Consider the following 18,407-nt stretch of genomic DNA (forward strand, 5'->3'; position numbering starts at 1 on the left):
ATGATTAAATGGGCACAAGATGTTGGACATAACATTATGTTTGCTGACTGGGAACAGTTATGGACCACAGGTATGAAGTTTACGGCATGTAATGCTCTAAGAGAGAATATTATGAAAATGATATACAGGTGGTACATAACCCCAGTCAAGCTTGCAAAAATCTACCATTTGCCTGATAATAAATGTTGGAAATGTAAAGAAACTGAAGGTACATTTTTTCACCTTTGGTGGACGTGCCCAAAGATTAAGGCTTTCTGGGAGATGATATATAATGAATTAAAAAAGGTATTTAAATATACCTTCTTGAAGAAACCAGAGGCCTTTCTCCTGGGCATAGTCGGCCAATCGGTGTTAAAAAAGGATAGAACTTTCTTTATGTATGCTACAACAGCAGCAAGAATACTTATCGCAAAGTATTGGAAGACACAAGAGCTACCCACACTGGAGGAATGGCAGATGAAAATGATGGACTACATGGAATTGGCGGAAATGACTGGCAGAATCCGTGACCAGGGAGAAGAGTCGGTGGAAGAAGATTGGAAGAAATTTAAAGATTATTTACAGAAACATTGCAAAATTAATGAATGTTAGAGTGATGTTGGATTGAAGTTAAGTGGCTTCTAGCCGTACAGGTTTTAAAGTTATAAATATATCAAGATTAAGGATTAGGATTAAAAAGGTTAAAAGAATGGAAAAATTGGTTTCAAATAGGTAAAAATCTAATGTCATAATATATTAAGATTAAGGATTGGGATTAAAAAGGAGAGAAAGAAATTGCTGGTCTAACAAACTGAATTGGAATACAAAAGAGGGAGGTATGAGGAAGTCCGGGAAACAAGTAAATGTAAAAGAAGTTATGAAAAGACGGAATTGTTTTTAACTGTTTTTTTCTCTTTTTCTCTTTTTGTATTTTGTATTCTGTATTTTGCATTGTGTATTTTTCTTTTTTCTTTTTAAATTTTTCTTGTTTATTAATGTGATTTTATTTTTCTTCTGAAACTTTAATAAATATTAATTAAAAAAAAAAGAATTCCGACTCCCCTGCAATGCAGGATTCTCAGCTAAAGCATCCTAGACAGTACCTGCACAGTATATTATTTTCCTACTGTATTTTATTACTTTGCAACATTTTAAACATATGCAATCAAAACTCAATTTTGTCTTTTCCCTTATCGACTTCCAACCCCATTTTCCATGGAGTTGTTGTTTACCCCCTTCTGCTGCTCCCTGTCCTCTATCTATTAAATCACAACCACAGGATTATAATCTAATTACTTCTGTTGCTCATAGCTCAAATCCTGCTCACGAGTTCATCATACTATAATACTTCCTTAAATAGTCTGAAAAGGGCACCCATTCTTCCACTGCAGAGCTGATTATTATAAGGCGAGGGCATACATTCTCAGGATGTACAGGGTCAGGCATATGTTTGTGCAAATGCAACTGGTCGTTGGCAATACTTCTTGTACCTGGGGCGATTTTCTTTGGGACAATAGCACAGGAAGAAAGGGTTCTTCCCAGGCCTGATCCTACCCCTCTCCCGGCAGCTTCTATTAATATTTTGCATGGACTCCCAGCTTTTGTGCACTTGGGAGAAATCCCCATTAAGCAGGACTTACTTCTGAGTAGACATAGGGTACATTCAGATATGCGGAATATTGCAATACTTTTCTGGATTATGATGCTAGCACCTCTGACCCAGTTCCTAACTCTCCTTTCACATTGGAGTTTGTGGGCCTCCGTCTATCTTGGGAGACAACAAAGGAGTGTGCCAGCAGGTCAAACTGTTGGAAGGTTGCAGCACCTGTAAAGGTAAAGGACCCATGGATGGTTAAGTCCAGTCAAAGGCGACTATGGAGTTGCGGTGCTCATCTCGCTTTCAGGCTGAGGGAGCTGGCCTTTGTGCACAGACAGCTTTCCGGGTCATGTGGCCAGCATGACTAAACCGCTTCTGGCACAAGGGAACACCGCGACAGAAGCCAGAGCACACGGAAATGCCGTTTACCTTCCCGCCGCAGTGGTACCTATTTATCTACTTGCACTGGTGTGCTTTCGAACTGCTATGTTGGCAGGAGCTGGGACAGAGCAACGGGAGCTCACCCCGTCGTGTGGATTCGAACCACTGACCTTCCAATCGGCAAGCCCAAGGGGCTCGGTAGTTTAGAGCACAGCGCCCACTGGTGTGGGAGAGGCATGTTTTGTTGCAGCTGGGGCAGATGGAGGCGTTCAGTTGGGAGGCCCACCTGTCACAAGATGATTGCGTCTTTTCACAAGGACACGTGCAGCACCATCCAATATGGCAGTTCATCCTTGGACACCTTCCTTATAAAGAGCTGTGTGAAACAAGGCTGTGTTCTCTTTCGTATGGCATATTCTTCTCCCTGTTGCTCTCATATGCCTTCAGCTTGACTGAAGATGGTGCATGCATCCATACAAGGAGCAACAGGGCTCTCTCTGTGTTGGAGTACCTGGTGCATTTTGGAACTGCAGATATTTGATGGGTATACCGCTCGGTTTCATTCACACCAGTGGGTGTGGTGTGGCACAAGCATCCTTGGTCAACATCACTACTCCCTCACCCTTCTGTTCTCCCATGATTCCATCATGAAAATGGCAGCAAAGAACTTAAATGCTGGTATGTTGCCCAAAATTTGGTCCATTTTAGCCTCTGATTCTCTGGGTTAATACGGTTGTAAGTTGATTATTTCTGGAACCAATTGACATGGAAAATGTACACTAACTTTCCATTATATTCTGCCAGGTTTCCAGATGTGACTTTTGCATCATGTGGAATCTCAAATATAATGCAGAAATTAAGAGTTAGGGGAACATCAGGGAAATGGCATAAATTGTCACGGGAATGCAGCCATAGTTAGGATTGCAGCCTTATTCTCCTTTTCAGGATGGAAGCGTCTCAGTATCGATTAGGAGAGATAATAATAATAATAATAATAATAATAATAATAATAATAATAATTTATTATTTGTACCCCGCCCATCTGGCTTGGTTTCCCCAGCCACTCTGGGCGGCTTCCATAGAAACAGAAAAATACAGTAAAATATCACAGATTAAAAGCTGTGCGCTTTAATTTTGATCTCCCACCTGCTGCTTTTTAAGCAAAAATGAAAAGCACTATCTCTGAGAGAACAAAAAAAGTAAGGAAAGAGGCTCCATCTAGCCTAGCATCCTCCCTCACTCCTTTGATGGGATACTTCATGATAAATATTACTTTTTTTTTTTAATGATATTTATTAAAGTTTCAAAAAATACAAAAAATACAGAATACAGAAAGAAGAAGAATAAAGTTTTTTAAAATATAACCAAAAAAGAAAAGAAAAAAAAGAAACATACCAAATAAAACAGTTAAAAGGACATTAATTTTCCATAACCTATCTTCCCTATACTTATTTCCCCGGACCTCCTCATACCTCCCTTTTTTGTATTCCAGTTCAATTTGTTAGTTCAGCAAATCCTTACCATTAAACTTTTACCCAGTTGCAAACCTTTTTTCATATCTCTTAAAGCATTACAGCTAAAAACCTCTTAGTTTCTATCCAACATCCTTCTAAGATTCCTTAATTTTACAATATTTCTGTAAGTAGTCTTTAAATTTCTTCCAGTCTTCTTTCACTGACTCTTCTCTCTGGTCTCGGATTCTGCCAGTCATTTCCGCCAGTTCCATGTAGTCGATCACCTTCATCTGCCATTCTTCCAGAGTGGGTAGATCTTGTGTCTTCCAATACTTTGCGATGAGTATTCTTGCTGCTGTTGTAGCATACATAAAAAAGGTTATATCCTTCTTTGGCACCAATTGGCCGACAATGCCCAGAAGAAAGAATAAATATTACTTTTCAAGCAGGGATTAAGTGAATCTGCATATTTCAATTTCTCTCCCTTCCCCATTTTTCCAGTCTGAAGCTCATTTCTCCACTTTTCCACATTAGTGTGTAATTTTTTTCCAGTAGTTATTGTCAAAATTCACTGGCATTTTACTACTAATATTTTCCAAATATATACATTTTGGTTTGCATTTTGTCTCATACGCACATTTTTGCAGCACAGTTTCCCCTGGTGTGGTACACTTTTAATGCTATTTTCATGAATAGATGCGTTTCAGTGCACATTTCACTCCAGCACATGTGTTTCTGTTGCCCTTATTTTGCTGGGGAGATGCCCTGCGACATTCAGAGATGTGCTCATTTCAAAGGATGGCTATGTTTTGATTTGTGTATTATTTCAGGAAATGCAGATTAGGGAAGTTCACCTCTCAATGCAAATGGAATTGAGATTCTCCCCCAACCCAGCTTTCATGCAACTTTGGGACAGACCCTTTTGTTGAAATGACAGATACATCCCCTGCACACCTGTCAGGATGATTGGACAAGAAGTGCCAAAATGCTATATTGCGGTGTCTTTGCAATGATGTCACACATTCCTGACCTGGTTTCTGGAAGCTCAAAATACCACATTTTCCAAGAGAAGCAGTTGCTTCATGCTCCAGATATTGTGCTCCTCTATTCCGCACTCCAAAAAGTCACAGCATAACAAGAACTGTGCTGGATCAGGCCAAAGACAATCTAATCCTGCACTCTGTTCTTACAGTATCCAAACAGAACTTAGCTAGTTTGGCTAGCAGCCATTGATAGCTCTATCTTTTATCCAATTCTCTTCTAAAGGCCTCTTGTGAGAATGAATTCCATAGTTCAAACCATAAAGGCAAGAAGTTGGCTGGGTATATTCCTCCTGGTTGCAGCAACACTCTGTTGCAGCGCCACTATAATCATTATAGGTCCCAGAGCATGTGGCCTGATTTTATTATGGCCGTTCTGTTGCTGTCTTCATTTGCTTGTCAAATGCCTTGGTCTTCCTTTTTGAAATGAAAGGTGATCTATAAATTCTATTACTATTATTATGATGGCTCATTCCGTTAATTTCATTCTCGAGACGCTTCCCATAAAACATCCTGAAGCAATCTGACAATAAAAACATATCAGCTTCAACATATCCAATACAGATAAAGACTAGGATAAAAACCTCATTTTTTTAAAAAAAGGCTCGTTTGAAAAAGGAATACCTTCATTAGCTGCCAAAGAGATGTTAAGAGATGGTGCCTGTCTCACAGGTAACAGGGTTTCTTGTGTTATTAAAATCCTTTTAATAAAATAAAATATGTACACACATGGGATAGGATTCTACATCATGACTCCTCTCTGCACGAGAACCAAACTCGCCTTCCAAAGCAAAAACAGAAACTTAGTGTTCTCCCACGCCCTTCCGGCAATTAAAATTGGCCCTTAGGGATTTCAGTTCAAATTGGGCCAAAAAGATCAATTAGTCTTTAGCTGATTAACTTGCCCAATAAACTGATCAAAGTTCACAGCCCTTTCATCAACCGAGACACAACCGCTGGAGTAGATTTGCCACTTACTGAACAATGGCTTCCTTCATCCATATTCACAGGAACGCTAACGGTTTGAAGGAAACAGAGATATCCACTGAGGTGTCAATCGCTGATGTACAAAGGAAGAACGTCTCACATGTCACTGCTTTAATGCCTACCCCAGGCTGGAAGCCATAATGAGGAGCATGGCTGCAATTCTCCAACGGACTCTGCGCCGCATTAGGTTTTCGAAACTCATTACTTTGGTCTCAGGATGCAAATATTGACTTTCATCTGTTCTCTCCATGGGCTAATCCCTCTTGTCATCCCCTCCCCACCTAAAAACAAGAAAAAAAGAAATCCTCGTTCATATACCTGGCAGAATTGAGCCATGCTTTCAAGGTGGAAAGTATACAGAGATGTATGTCAAGGCAATGCGGGAAAGCTTTGTTGACAGTCGGAGACTTCCTGCCTGAGGATATAAACCTAAATCAAATTGACCACCTGCCTCTGGATGACTATCCAAAAAAAAGATTAAAAAAGTCACTCTTCCTAGAATCCAGAGTGAGAATGTGCTTTTAGTCGGATACATCACGGATTGTGTTTCATGCCTCGGAAGAATTTGCCACAGCCTGCGCTGTGCCTAACCCAACACATGGCATCTGCTATGTTTATTGAATCGTGCTGCTGTGAAGAGCCATCAGCAGAGTGGAGCACGTGGAACTGTAAAGGCCACAATCCGCGTGCATGACATTGCTGTGAGGCAAAGTGTTGGCATCCACGAGGACTGCGGAATGAAAATTTCCGAGAAGAGAATTATGGTAGCCTGATGAGTCCTTTGCCACACAAATAGTAGCGGCGAGGCTGTCAATGGCATTCAAGGTGCGCCATTTTGTCACTGGGATCCAGGTTTCCTCTCCTTCCAGTGCCTCAGAAGACAAACCATAGCCCACTCATGGTGCTACCCAAGTCTCCACTTGCCTACTTTCCCAGGCAGGGTCAGGGATTCATCTCTTCAGCAGCGTTTCCCTCTTCACAGTAAGCCGGTGGTAATCTTCCCAATCTTTTCCATTGACCTTTTCAGACAATTCCCTCTTCAGGCAGGTAGTGGAGGCTCTGTATGATCTCTTACTCAGCTCATTATGGTGACCCTTGCTGGATTATATCAAAATAATAACCACCACCACCACCATTTTATTATTTATACTCAGCCCATCTGGCTGGGTTTCTCCAGCCACTCTGGGCAGCTTCTAGCACATATAAAAATACAATAAAACATCAAACATTCCCAATACAGGGCTGCCTTCAGATGTCTTCTAAAAGTCAGATAGTTGTTTATCTCCTTGACATCCAATGGGAGGGTGTTCCACAGGGACGGTGCCACTGCTGAGAAGGCCTTCTGCCTGGTTCCCTGTAACTACACTTCTTGCAGTGAGGGAACTGCCAGAAGGTCCTCAGAGCTGGTCCTCAGTGTTTGGGCTGAAAAATGTGAGTGGAGACACTCCTTCAGGTATACTAGTCCAAGCATCCTATCCAGTAGCCACAGTGGCCATGTTTTACCTTCACTGTCAGAGGCTGTATGCCTCTGAAAGCCAGTAGTTGCTGGGAATTGCATGTGAGGAGAGAGCTGTTGCCCTCAGGTCTTGCTTGCAGGCATCTGGTCAGCCACTGTGAGAACAGGACTAAGCATTAAATGGGCGATTGGCAGGATTGTTAACTGAGATGGGCAGTTTTGATAATAATGAGCCAGTTCTTTCTAAGGTTTCCCAGTCTCCCAAATTCCCACGGTGGTTTAACATTCAACCCTTTCCCCCAGGGAACTCTGGGAATTGTAGCTTCGTGAGGCAAACAGGGGTCTCCTAACAGCTCTCAGTGTTGAGAATTCGGTTCCACCTTAAGGGACAGACGTGTGGAATTGTTGCATGTCACATGACTGTTTACATTCCAGCACAGCTTGCTGGGAACTTCCGTTTTGTGTATAGCTTTGCCCTGTTTTGCTTTGGACACGAAGGAGATCAGACTTGTTTTCCTTTTGTCCTGATCTACGCTGAATAAACCTGCTTGTCAATATGCTCACACAGCCTCTCGTGCCACTTCTGTTTGCGCAGCGTTTTCTCTGCTGAATAGTGCGCTCAGTCTTCTGAAGCCTGGGCTGCAGATTTATGCTGCACCAAGGACTGGAGTTCGCTTGGCACACCGGCCGGTGGGTTGGAGCCAGCTGGGGGCCTGCCAATTGCCCCCGTTTCCTTGGGTTCATGCCAACACTCAGCACCCTTAACAAACTACAGTCCCCAGGATGTTTGGGGGGAATGCTGTGGCCGTTAAAGTGGCTTTAGTTGCATAGTGCAGATGGAGCCTAGTGTTAGGTGCAGCCCAGGTTGTTTATTAATGTATTCCGTCTTTGTAATTTGTTGATTCTTACTTTGCATCAGAAAGAACTTTCTGACAATAAGAGCAGTTGTGTAGTGGTTAAGAGCGGTAGTCTCATAATCTGGGGAACCGGGTTCGCGTCTCCGCTTCTCCACATGCAGCTGCTGGGTGACCTTGGGCTAGTCACACTTCTTTGAAGTCTCTCAGCCCCACTCACCTCACAGAGTGTTTGTTGTGGGGGAGGAAGGGAAAGGAGAATGTTAGCTGCTTTGAGACTCCTTAAAGGGAGTGTAAGGTGGGATATCAGATCCAAACTGTTAGGTCGTGGGTTGACATAGCAGCCGGCACAGCGATTTCTTCAAGTAGCTCTTTATTATGGTAAGCTGGAATAGAACTGACTGCGAACAGCTCAGCCGGCCTGTATTTATAGGCAGCCGGCTGTCAACATTGTAACCACAACAGCCCAGAGTTCCCGCCTAAAATAACAGACGCGGACCTGAGTGAAAACTATCTACAGACCTGAGTGAAAACTATATACAGTATCCCCCTGTTGGCCCAGGGTGAAACTACACTACATAACACCCCTCCCCACCGAGATAAGGCGTTAGTTACAATCGTAATGGTTTCCTTATATACAGCACTACGCGTAATGGTTCAATTAAGCACAAAAGCATATCGGTTACATTTCCCATACTTAGACCAACAGTGATACCTGTCCAACAACATAGTCCTTTAAATAAGTTGGGCGCTTGGAAACTCTGCCAGACCGCCGGGGACTGGTAGCCAAGTCCGGAGGGCCACACAGTTCTCGCTGAGGCTGTGGTGCGACCCTAGGTGGCGTTGGAACCAACTCCCCTGGATCCGCTGCTGTGGGTGGAGCCTCCGCAAGTGGAGTGGTCTGAGTCTGTTCTGAAACGGCTTGGTTCGGCTCCACGCTGGCAGCTTGCGAGGGAGGTGTAGGTGGGGCCTCGCCATCTGTACGTGTCTCTTCTGGAGCCGCAAGCGCAGTTGGGGGCACCTTGGTAGTGTCCAAGTCCCCAACCCTGCGCCTAAGCTGGTCTATGTGCCGTCGCCACAAGCGTCCGTCTTCGAGTGCCACCTGGTACGAGCGAGGTCCAGTGACTCCCACTACTGTGGCTGGCACCCAAGGGATGTCCCCCACATAGTTCCGGGCAAAGACCTGGTTTCCTGGGACAAATGACCGTGGTGCGTTGGCACAGCCTGGGGGTTCAGCCACGGCAAAGTCTGGGTGTAGCCGGTCGAGCGGTGACCTGAGGCGGCGGCCCATAAGCAGTTCAGCAGGACTCCTCCCTGTGGCCGCATGAGGGGTGATGTGTTGCACGAACAAGTATTCGGCGACCCGCTCATGCCAGTCTCCCCGGTCCAGGCGCGCCAGTGCCTCTTTTGTCGAGCGCACCATTCTTTCCGCTTGCCCGTTGCTGGATGGATGAAAGGGTGCCGTTAGGGCATGGCGGATGCCCAGTCCCAAAAGATACCGCTCAAACGTGCCTGACGTGAACTGCGGTCCGTTGTCAGAGACAAGGACATCAGGACACCCATGCGTTGCAAACAGGCCTCGCAGCACCCGGATGACAGCTTCGGTAGTGGTGGAGGGCATCAGGGCGACCTCCAGCCATTTGGAATAGGCGTCCACCACTACCATAAAGGTCCGGCCGTGAAAGGGGCCAGCCAGATCGATGTGCACCCTCGACCAGGGTGTCTTTGGCGTCTCCCAGGTGTGTCCCTTAGCTGCCGGTGGTGCAGGCCTCGACTCCTGGCACGCTTGACAGGCGGACACCCAGGCAGTGATGGCATCGTCCATATTAGGCCACCAGACGTAACACCGAGCCAACGCCTTCATTTTGACAATTCCCGGGTGGCCAACGTGCAGAGCCTCCAGGACGCGCTGACGGAGTCCCTGGGGAATCACGACGCGGTCTCCCCACAGCAGGCAGCCGCGATGAGCTGAGAGTTCATGTTGTCTGGTTGCGAAGGGCTGGAACTCCGATGCAACAGGCCCTTGTGGCCACCCCCTCCACACCCAGTTGAGCACCCGGCTGATGGTGCGATCCTGGGCAGATGCAGAGGCCACAGTGGCAGCCGATACAGGCGCTGCCGGAAGATCCTCAATCAGAAGGAGCGATGAAGCTGGAGCCGGGTCTTCCACAAATGCTGGAAGAGGGCAACGGCTGAGGGCGTCGGCATGGCCCATCGATTTCCCCGGGCGATGGATGAGCCGGTAGTGGTAGGCAGCCAGGAAAACAGTCCATCGCAGCATGCGTGGTGAGAGGACCGGTGGAGTTGGACGATCACCGGCGAGGAGGCCCAGGAGTGGCTTGTGGTCAGTGATGAGGTCAAAAGTCCTGCCATAGAGGTATTCATGGAACCTCTTCACTCCAGCCACAAGTGCTAATGCCTCCTTGTCGAGCTGGCTGTAATTCCGTTCCGTCGGAGATAGTGTCCTGGAAAAGTAGGCGAGCGGTGCTTCTCTTCCATCTGGAAAACGGTGACTAAGGACAGCACCGATGCCAAAAGGTGAGGCGTCGCAGGCAAGGACCAGCGGCCTGGATTCACTGTACTGTACCAGCACACTGTCTGAAGAAAGGAGAGCCTTGACCGCGTTGAAGGCCGCCGTCTCCCGATGACCCCAGGCCCAAGGCATCTTAGTGCTAAGGAGTCGGTGAAGAGGCTCAGCCACTGTGGCTTTGTGGGGCAGGAACATGTTATAAAAGTTCAGCAGCCCCAGGAATGCCTGCAACTCCGTTTTGTTCTTTGGGGAGGGGGCCTGCTGGATAGCGCGGATCTTGGATGTGGTTGGATGAAGACCGGAGGCATCGATAAGATAGCCCAGGAACTCTACCTGTGGAACGGCGATCTGGCACTTGTCCCTCTTTACCTTGAGCCCGGCCTCCTGGAACCTGGTCAGCACGGCACGGAGGCGCTCGAACAGCTGCTGGTGTGAGTCTGCAGACACCAAGACGTCATCAAAATATGGTACCACGCCCGGAAGCCCTTGCAGGAGACGCTCCATAAGGCTTTGGAAGATGCCAGGAGCCACACTCACCCCGAACTGCAACCGGCGGCAACGGAAAGCCCCCCGGTGGGTGACGATCGTCTGGGCTTCAGCAGTGGCATCATCGACTGGCAGTTGTTGATAGGCTTGGGCAAGGTCCAGCTTAGCGAAGACCTTACCCTCACCCAGGGAATGCAGCAGGTGTTGGACAACAGGAACCGGGTAAGCGTGCTGCTGAAGTGCCTTGTTGATCGTGCACTTGTAGTCAGCGCAGATTCTCACCGACCCATCTGGCTTGACAGGCGTGACGATGGGGGTTTCCCACTTTGCGTGGTCAACCGGCTCCAAAACTCCTTGGGCGATCAGTTTGTCCAGTTGTTCGTCCACCTTAGCCTTGAGAGCAAAGGGAACCCGGCGTGGCTTTAGCTTGATGGGGGCGACTTGTGGATCAAGGCTAAAGGAGATGGGCGTACCTGTATATTGGCCCAAGGTGCCGTCAAAAACCTCGGCAAAGTCTTTGACCAGACCCTCAGTCTCTGCGTTAGAGATGCAGTTGATGCCGGTGACTTCCAGGCCGAGGGCATCAAACCAGTCTAGCCCTAGGAGGCTTGGCCGCTGACCTTCGACCACCACCAACCGGAGCAGGCCCGAAAAATCCTTGAAGGCGATCCGGAACCGGCCAACGCCTACCACGGGAATGTCGTTTCCCTGGTAGTCTCTCAGGTGTACGCGGTGAGAGTCGAGTTGCCTTTTGGACACTCTGGGTACCAGTCTTTTGATGGTGCTCCATGACACGATGGACAGGGCAGACCCGGTGTCGATCTCCATGTCACATGGAGCTCCTTCAATGAGCACCGTGACGTTCAGCTTGCGTCGCGTAGGCGAGTCGGTTTGGCCAATCGTGGTTCCAGACGGGCAGCGGCAGTTGGTGAGAGCGAAACAACTTTCCTTGGCAGACTGGAGTGAAGACTTGGACTTGCGAGTCGATGAAGGGGGGGTGTCAGACGGAGCCGATCGGCAGACCTTAGCGATGTGGCCCCTTCTGGAACACTTCCTACAGATGGCGTCTCTGAATCGACACTTGGCACGGGAATGGTTGCCTCCGCAGCCAGCACATTCCGGTTGGCCCTTGGACTTCTGTTGGAACTTCCTGCGCTCCCGCTTTGTCTGGTGCACGTCATCGTCTTCACTGGAGGATGCCTCCTCACTGCTGGCCTCTTCATGATGCACCGGAACTGGCTCCCTAGCAAGACACGGGCTGCTGGACTTGCGGATCTCCTGGGCGGAGCGTTCAGCAGCTTCTGAGGCCACAGCCTCCTCAATGGCTTTCTGTAGCGTGAGGTCTGGCTTGGCTAGGAGGCGCCGTTGCAGATGGATGTCCCGGACCCCGCAGACGATTCGATCCATCAGGGCATCGTCTAAGTCTCGGAACTCACAGTGCATGGCAGCCTGTCGCAGGGCGGTGGTGTAGTTGTTGATTGACTCCCCCTCTGCCTGGTTCCGGTGGTAGAACACATGGCGGGCAGCAATCTTGGACGGCTTTGGTGCGTAGTGGTTTCGGAGCTTCTCTTGGATCGTGTCCCATGGTGTTGCCTGGACTGCTTCAGGCGCAACCAACGCTCGGGCCGTCTCAAACACCTCAGGCCCACAGAGGCTGAGGAATAGGCCCCGCTTCCGCTCCTGTGATACTTCTGTCAGCTCGTTGGCTTGGAGGTAGCAGTCGAACCGAGCGAGGTAGGAGTCCCATGATTCAGAGGCTGGCGCAAAAAGCGGTAGAGGCACAAGTGAAGCCATGATCCCGATGCCGGCGTGAAGGGCGATGGATGGAACACAGTGCTCTAGCCAGAACAGTCAGCTCTGAATTGGTTCTGCCCAGTGATTTCGCTCAGTGATTTCGCTCTGTGATTCAGCTCAGTGATTCAGCTCAGTTCAGAGGCTGGCCGCATCTGGCTGTGCTCTGATGTCCATCCATCCCACCTTCGTCGCCAGTGTTAGGTCGTGGGTTGACATAGCAGCCGGCACAGCGATTTCTTCAAGTAGCTCTTTATTATGGTAAGCTGGAATAGAACTGACTGCGAACAGCTCAGCCGGCCTGTATTTATAGGCAGCCGGCTGTCAACATTGTAACCACAACAGCCCAGAGTTCCCGCCTAAAATAACAGACGCGGACCTGAGTGAAAACTATCTACAGACCTGAGTGAAAACTATATACAGTATCCCCCTGTTGGCCCAGGGTGAAACTACACTACATAACACAAACTCTTCTTCTTCTTCTTCTCAGTTCAACAGTGGAACAGACTCCCCCAGGAGGTTGTGGTCTCTCCCTCCTTGGAGGTTTCCAGTCAGAGGTTGGATGGCCATCTGTATGTCAGAATATGAGATCATCGCAGCTGCAGACAGCCAGCTTGTTTACATCACATGATGGGGCTGACTGTGGGAAACAAGGTTACAGCCAGTTCACAGGGCAGTTCACCGGAATTTGCTCAGAGTGTAATTTGAGACCTTCCTCTTGCGTATGTACAGGAAGTCTTTGCCACTTGTTTGCCGAAGTTTGAAGTGTACGGACATGTTTTCTGTAGTGCTATAAAGTCAGAAATAAACGATGTAAGTAGACGCTTCTGACTATCTCCTTTCCCTGCCAGGGGAGCAGGAGGGAGGGTGTGTGCATCTCCCACGCTGGGAGGTGTCGCCTATTGAGACCTAGCCTGGATCCTGCGGGGATTGCAGCCAGGGAGGTCACCGTAGAGCAAACCGGGAGCCTGGGAGAGTTGCCAGCTTCTCCTGAGGGGGCTTGATTTACAACACTGTCATGGATGCTTTAGTTGAGATTCCTGCATTGCTGTGGGTTGGACCAATGACCTTTGGGGTCTCTTCAAACTCTACGTTTCTTTGATCTTAAGTTACTTACTCTCAACCCCTACACAATTCTCTGTGTGGCCAGCTTTGAGGCTTGTTTCCCACTGGGTGTGGCCAGCATCGAATCTTTCCCACAGGGAAAGAGTGCAATCTTGCACACCAATTTTTTGTAGCAGAAGGATGCATTGTGGGATTGGCAAATGTATCGAAGTTCACTACCTATGACTCATGCCATATCAAATTCTGCCCTCACCCCCAATTTATCTGGGTTTTGGAGGTGTCACTAGACCAGACTGCCTGTATAGAATTATTTCTTTGGATATCGTTGACTCTGGTGCCTAGGTAGCTGTCGTTTCACCGCAAAGTGTTAACTGATCAAGGTGACATTTAATAAACTGGAATCAAGCAGCAGTAAATTATTCCCTGATGTTGCAGCTCTGGAATAATGACACGTTCCTCTTGCAAATGCAAAAAAAGAGAAGGTAACATATCAAATGCTTTCTTGCTCTTTAAGATGTTCTATTAATTATAGTATGCTTGACCTCATTTCTTCATCTCCCTCTGAAAAAAACAGACCTACTTATTGATTGAGGAAATATTTAGTACTCCATATACCTCTTTAACTGAGCTTTGATCTTTGTAATGGAAACCTGCCTTTCAGTACACTGGGAGGGAGCTGTCCTTTAAAAAAAACAACTGCCTCAAAGGAACAGGAATCATAGAGAAGGGGGGAAAGTTCTGCTCAGACAAAACCACAGCATCTGATCGTGCCACCTAGTGACTAAGCCACAGAATGGTGATTTTCCCGCACAGCCACAATGGCTGCGTGCTTAAACTTACTGGGGATAAGTTCCATTGCTTTTAGTGGGATTCATTTCTGAATAAACATGTTCAGCACTGCGCTGTTTGTGGGACAAATAAACCCTGCAATGTGACCAGCACATTGGGAAGGTGCTAACATGCGCGCACACATACACACGCAATGCCCAATGGTTCTATGCTTACATGATTCACATGCCTCAGATTTTCTTTTCCCTGTGATTGAGTGGCTGCATTTGCTTTTACTGTGTTAGCTTGCAGGAAATGGATTTGAACGAATCCGCAGTCATCCTGCCTGGCCTCCTGCTCATACCAAACCTCTGGGGCAAGCTGAGAATTGCCTCTTGGTCCACCATCTTGAAAACAGTTCTGTTCAAAACTGAAAAGTGAATGTAGCATGACTGAATCCTTTTTAAAATAAAAATTAAAAAGTAAAGCACAGGCTTTAATGCCCATATTATGGCCCTAGCCAAGTTGGGCTGGGACCCAGGCCCTAATGTGGAGCACCATTTATTTGAAAATTTATAAACAGCAGCAACAACCCAAATCTGCCAACAATCTCAATTGGAGCAACCAGAAAGTCCAGATTCTCCAAGTTTCCCTATTTTCCAGGGACAGTCCTGAATTTAGAGAAGCTATCCCGGTTTCTGATTTGATCCCTGAATGTCCCGCTTTCCCTTAGGATGTCCCTATTGTCACTGGAGAAATGTTGGAGGCTATGGAGTTATGCGACCCCCAAGCCAAGAAGATAAGTAACTATACAGCCTTTAGAAGACATCTGGAGGCAGCCCTATACAGTGGTACCTTGGGTTAAAAACTTAATTCGTTCTGGAGGTCCGTTCTTAACCTGAAACTGTTCTTAACCTGAGGTACTACTTTAGCTAATGGGGCCTCCCACTGCTGCTGCACTGCTGCCGCGCGATTTCTGTTCTCATCCTGAAGCAAAGTTCTTAACCCAAGGTACTATTTCTGGGTTAGCGGAGTCTGTAACCTGAAGTGTATGTAACCTGAAGTGTCTGTAACCTGAGGTACCACTGTATAGGGATTTTTTTTTAAAAAAAAGTTTAAAGTTTTATAAATGTTGGAATCTGCCCAGAGTGGCTGGGGTGGGGCAACAATATAAATAATAACATTATTAGTATGATGGAATAGGACATCCCTACTTTCATCAGAGAAATGATGGAGGGTGTGGGAGATCTGAGTGGTGTTTCATAGCACTTTTCTTTTTTGTCAGGCGAGGTCTGGGCCTCCACTCCCACCATGGAACTGGTAATAACATTCATTATGAAAACCCATGCAGAAAACTGCCAAGTAGGCTGCCCAAAATATGGGAATATCACTTTCAAAGTGGGAGGGACCCCAGCTTTAAAATTGGGGGTCTTCCCTGCACAGTGTGTGGAGATTTGGCAGGCTTGATATCAAGGAAAACAATCCTGAGGCTGACGCAATGAACAGGGCACTGGTGTCAATTTGCAGTGAAATAAAAGGGCAGGACTCTGGCCCATCAGCATGCTGCTTTCCTAGCCATTTCCGAGGTCTGCATTTCCCTGATTCCCTAGAGAGGCCTGAAAAAGATTCTTCTGCAAGTGTCTTCCGGCAAGGTAATTTCCCTAGAGGTGTCAAATTCTGCTGTGGAGCTATCACCTGGAATCCATGCTGCGGCAGTTAAGAGAGTTTCAGGACTTTCCAATCACTGCAAACTTCTTCCTCCTCAGCCTTCAGATATGGTTCCTGTAACATTCATTAGATTGGTTGCGAGGTCTGGGTTAAAACAAGCAGGGCATGTCCTGCTGATAAAAATCAGGACACGGGACTCACGCCCAAAGCGCAGTAAACCCTTCCCCAGTTTTGGGAATAAAGTGCAATACTCTGGCAGGGTGGAGGAAGAAGAAGAAGAAGAAGAAGAAGAAGAAGAAGAAGAAGAAGAAGAAGAAGAAGAAGAAGAAGAATAGTAGTAGTAGTAGTAGTAGTAGTTTGGATTTGATATCTCGCTTTATCACTATCCTAAGGAGTCTCAGTGTGACTAACATTCTCCTTTCCCTTCCTCCCCCACAACAAACAGTCTGTGAGGTGAGTGAGGCTGAGAGACTTCAAAGAAGTGTGACTGGCCCAAGGTCACCCAGCAGCTGCATGTGGAGGAGTAGAGACGCGAACCCGGTTCACCAGATTACGCGTCTACCGCTCTTAACCACTATACCACACTGGCCATCCCAGCTCCTTCCCAAAGCCCAGTAAGTGTGTTGGTGCTGGAGTCGATAGTGGTAACTTAGTCTGGGGCCTCAGGAGCACCAACAATTAAAAATGTTATATTATATTATCATATTAATGAACAGCCCTGAACTGCCATGAGATTTACGGATGGAGAGCGGTACGCAAATTTACTTACTCACTTAATTAATTAATAATTATTTATTTATACCCCAGCCACTCTGGGCAGCTCCCAACAGAATATTAAAAACACGATAAAACATCAAACATTGAAAACTTCCCTAAACAGGACTGCCTTCAGATATTTTCTAAAAGTCAGATAGTTCTTATTTCCTTGACATCCGATGGGAGGGCATTCCACAAGGCGGGCGCCACTACCGAGAAGGCCTTTGCCTGATTCCCTGTAACCTCACTTCTCGCAGTGAGGAAACCGCCAGATGGCCCCCGGAGCTGGACCTCAGTGTCCGGGGCTGAACGATGGGGGTGGAGACGCTCCTTCAGGTATTCTGAACAACATTAGATGCAATCCAAAATGACAAGGGAGCCTTGCGGTTCGTTCAGAATTAAGATCAGCACTTCAACAGTTGCAGCATAACACAAGGTTGGTTTGTAGTGATTGCAGCAGGAGCCTGGGAAGGGGAAAGGAAGGCAATCTCACCCTGCTCCTCCATATCTGTCATCTGCTTACTAACCAGAACGATTAATTACCCACATTTGCTTTCTTTCATAAAGCTACTGGTCAGGCTACAACACTTGATGTTAACAAATGAATAGCTGATGTAAAGCAAAGTCACTGGCATAAGGCATTTTCAAAACCATTTGTAAAAGCATGGCAAATCCTAGGATTTGCCGCTTCTTGTTAGAGCTACATTTAATTCTACCAGTTGGGAATCAAATTGTGGCCGGATTGCTGCTATGGTTGTTTTAAATCCACTGCCAAACAAACAGGTGCAATTTTTTCATGGTAGTTCATCAGTTTCAAGCTGCAAATGCATATTTTTTTGGGGGGGGCGAGTGGCTTCTGGGCCGACCAAGACACGTTAAATGGCTCAGCTGTTAGAATTGGAAGCCGACACCTGGAAGTGAAATAAGTTGCTGTTGGCTTAAATTTAGCGAACCTTTTACACGCCGGAGAGGAAGGAGGTGAAGCAAATTGTGGATAAAAAGTTGTACGAATGTGATTCTTAATATATATTGAGGAATTCTGCCCCTTGCATTTATTATGATGCTTGCTTCTCTGAATCAGCAGATTGCACAAAAATGGCATATGGAAAGCATGCTGGATTAGGCCACAGGACCATCTAGTCCAGTATCCTCCTCTCACAGTGGCCAACCAGATGCCTGGGGGAAACCAGCAAGCAGGATTTGAGCACAAGAGCAACTCTCCCCTCCAGTGGTTTCTATCAACTGGAGTTCAGAAGTATTTCTGCCTTCAAATGGAAAAGGTTATGCTGGCCTCAGGTAAAGGTAAAGGTAAAGGGACCCCTGACCATTAGGTCCATTCGTGGCCGACTATGGGGCTGCTGTGCTCATCTCGCTTTATTGGCCGAGGGAGCCGGCGTACAGCTTCCGGGTCATGTGGCCAGCATGACTAAGCCACTTCTGGCAAACCACAGCAGAGCACAGAAACGCTGTTTACCTCCCCGCTGGAGTGGTACCTAATTATCTACTTGCACTCTGACATGTTTTCAAACTGCTAGGTTGGCAGAAGCAGGGACTGAGCAACGGGAGCTCACCCCGTTGCGGGGATTCAAACTGCC

The sequence above is a fragment of the Podarcis pityusensis genome (genome assembly GCF_964106645.2).
Source record: "Podarcis pityusensis genome assembly, chromosome: 3".
NCBI classification, from domain to species: domain Eukaryota; kingdom Metazoa; phylum Chordata; class Lepidosauria; order Squamata; family Lacertidae; genus Podarcis; species Podarcis pityusensis.